This window comes from Pristiophorus japonicus, chromosome 9, assembly GCF_044704955.1.
Source record: "Pristiophorus japonicus isolate sPriJap1 chromosome 9, sPriJap1.hap1, whole genome shotgun sequence".
NCBI lineage: Eukaryota > Metazoa > Chordata > Chondrichthyes > Pristiophoridae > Pristiophorus > Pristiophorus japonicus.
The window spans coordinates 140,805,523-140,808,556 of NC_091985.1; the positions used below are offsets into that span (position 1 = coordinate 140,805,523).

General features: G+C 48.9%; 1 pseudogene; it reads right to left on the reverse strand.

Moving 5' to 3' along the window:
* Window positions 1-545: 545 nt before the first annotated feature.
* On the reverse strand, window positions 546-725 carry LOC139274197 (U2 spliceosomal RNA; annotated as a pseudogene).
* Window positions 726-3,034: the final 2,309 nt, after the last annotated feature.

Genomic DNA, 3,034 nt, shown 5'->3' on the forward strand with positions numbered 1-3,034 from the left:
GATGAGAAGAAACTTCTTCATTCAGAGAATTGTTAACCTGTGGAATTCCCTATCGTAGAGAGTTGTTGATGCCAGTTCATTGGATATATTCAAGAGGGAGTTAGATATGACCCTTATGGCTAAAGGGATCAAGGGGTATGGAGAGAAAGCAGGAAAGGGGTACTGAAGGGGTGAATGATCAGCCATGATCTTATTGAATGGTGGTACAGGCTCGAAGGGCCGAATGGCCTACTCCTGCACCTATTTTCTATGTTTCTATGTTTCTAAAACGGGCTCGATCTTGACCTTGTGTGACATTATAAAATGGGTGATCGTGAATTGGCAGCCCATTTTATATCTCTCCCCATTTTTATTTTGATTGAAGTCAATGGAAATAAAGATCGGGAGAGATGTAACAACTCACTATCACCTGTTTTACACTATTGCGCAAGGTCACGATTTACCCCAGTTTTTTTTTTTTTGTTTGTTCATTCTTGTCAGATCAACTCCAGCGCCAAAGATCACTTTGCGCTATTATATTTGATCTTAGCCAAAAGGCCGAGAGGGGAAGCTGCACCGTTCCTGGAAACACTGCAATACCAGGTCGGTGCGTGGAGTGGACGGAGCAAGCCCCTCTTCCATCTCCCTGTTCCAAAAAACAATTTAATATTTGGTCCCCAGATAGGGGATATTAAACTGATAAGAACAGATACTACACTTGATCTTAGCCAAAAGGCCGACCCCAGTGCTTCTTCACTTTCTGCTTTGTGTGAATTTTTCTGCTCACAGTGAGGGCTGCTGGTCCTGGGGAATGGAATGCCATCCACACCTCATCATCATAGGCAGTCCCTCGGAATCGAGGAAGACTTGCTTCCACTCCTGAAGTGAGTTCTTTGGTGGCTGAACAGTCCAATACGAGAGCCACAGACTCTGTCACAGGTGGGACAGATAGTTGTTGAGGGAAAGAGTGGGTGGCGAGTCTGGTTTGCCGCAAGCTCTTTCCGCTGCCTGCGCTTGATTTCTGCATTCTCTCGGCGTTGAGACTCGAGATGCTCAGCGCCCTCTCGGATGCACTGCCTCCACTTAGGGCGGTCTTTGGCCAGGGTCTCCCAAGTGTCGGTGGGGATATCGCACTTTATAATGGAGGCTTTCAGGGTGTCCTTGTAGCGTTTCCGCTGCCCATCTTTGGCCCGTTTGCCATGAGGGAGCTCCTTGTAGAACACTTGCTTTGGGAGTCTCGTGTCTGGCATGCGGACTATGTGGCCTGCCCAGCGGATCTGATTGAGTGTGGTTAGTGCTTCAATGCTCGGGATGTTAGCCTGAATGACGATGCTGATGTTGGTGCGCCTGTCCTTCCAGGGGATTTGTAGGATCTTGCGGAGACATTGCTGGTGATATTTCTCCAGCAACTTGAGGTGTCTACTGTACATGGTCCATGTCTCTGAGCCATACAGAAGGGTGGGTATTACTAAAGCCCTGTCGACCATGAGCTTGGTGGCAGTTTTGAAGGCCTGGTCTTCAAACACTCTTTTCCTCAGGCGGCCGAAGGCTGCACTGGCGCACTGGAAGCGGTGTTGGATCTTGTCGACGATGCCTGCTCTTGTTGATAGGAGGCTCCCGAAATATGTGAAGTGGTCCACAGTGCCAGACATAGAAACATAGAAACATAGAAAATAGGTGCAGGAGTAGGCCATTTGGCCCTTCGAGCCTGCACCACCATTCAATAAGATCATGGCTGATTATTCCCTCAGTACCCCTTTCCTGCTTTCTCTCCATACCCCTTGATCCCTTTAGCTGTAAGGGCCATATCTAACACCCTCTTGAATATATCCAATGAACTGGCATGAACAACTCTCTGCGGTAGGGAATTCCACAGGTTAACAACTCTCTGAGTGAAGAAGTTTCTCCTCATCTCAGTCCTAAATGGCCTACCCCTTATCCTAAGACTGTCCCCTTGAAGGGAATGCTTTGTGCTCACGCAAATCAGGAAATAAATTCTCCCAGGTCAGTCCTCGACACCTTTACAAGGCAAGCTCCTGGACTGCTTTGGGCCTGCAGGTAGAAATTCACAACAAAAGGGATGTGGCCACTTACCGTAAGAGGTCGCATCTGGGAACAAAATGTATTTCTGCTTCCCCGAAGGCTGCAAGTAATTCATATTTATATTACAGTCTTTCTCAAGGTTGCATGGAGGGTGGGGGGGGTGCGAGACAGGCACAAACCAAAGGAAGGAAAACCAAATATAGAGGCGGGAATCCAAGTCCGTGCACAAGCAGTATCAAACCAGATGCGTGGTGAATTGGTGGTGCTGTTGCATGAGGTGGGTGTGAGCAGGTGTTGGGTCTTTGGCACCCAAGGGGCAACCTCCCCAGAGGTCTAGAGTGCAGCATATATGTCAGGAAATGCAGGCCAGAAGCAACACTTGTTTGAAGGTGACTTCTGGAGCCACAGTTTGTAACATTTGTCCCTTTTATGTCATCATCGTCCTGGAATAGAAATGTCAGCTCCCAGCAGCTTATGTTTCTCTCCCCGTTGTTCTGCATCGATGGCCAGAGGAAGCAGCTAGTGAGCTGGAGGAGGTACTGCTGGGTGAGCAGGAACAAGCAGTGGTGACAGGAGAGGATGACCAACCTGCTGTCACTGATGGCCCGCTCTGCTTTGGGAAATTCGGCCGCGCAGTGAAATTGTCCTGCTCCTGGTGCAGTGAGTTAGGGTAGGAGATGAAAGTGCGAGCCACGCTAAGTGATGCACATGTTTCATGAATTGAGATACTGCAGAGAATCCCAATGCTAGCCTGGAAGCCCAAAAACTCTAGGGTGCTGGTGACCTTGACTGACACTGGCAGTGCCATCCCTATGGTGCAGGATAGCTGCAGGCTCCCTTGCAGGGGATAGCAGGGCAACCAACCCCCTGGTAACTTGGAGCCCGCAGAGGCAGTTCCTTCTTGGTCTTTGGCCTGTAAATGTGCCAGAACTTGTGGAAAGGAGAAAACAGATTGTTATATATTTAACCCTTTGCAATCTGTATTACACCACCACCAGAGGGCCAACCTGTT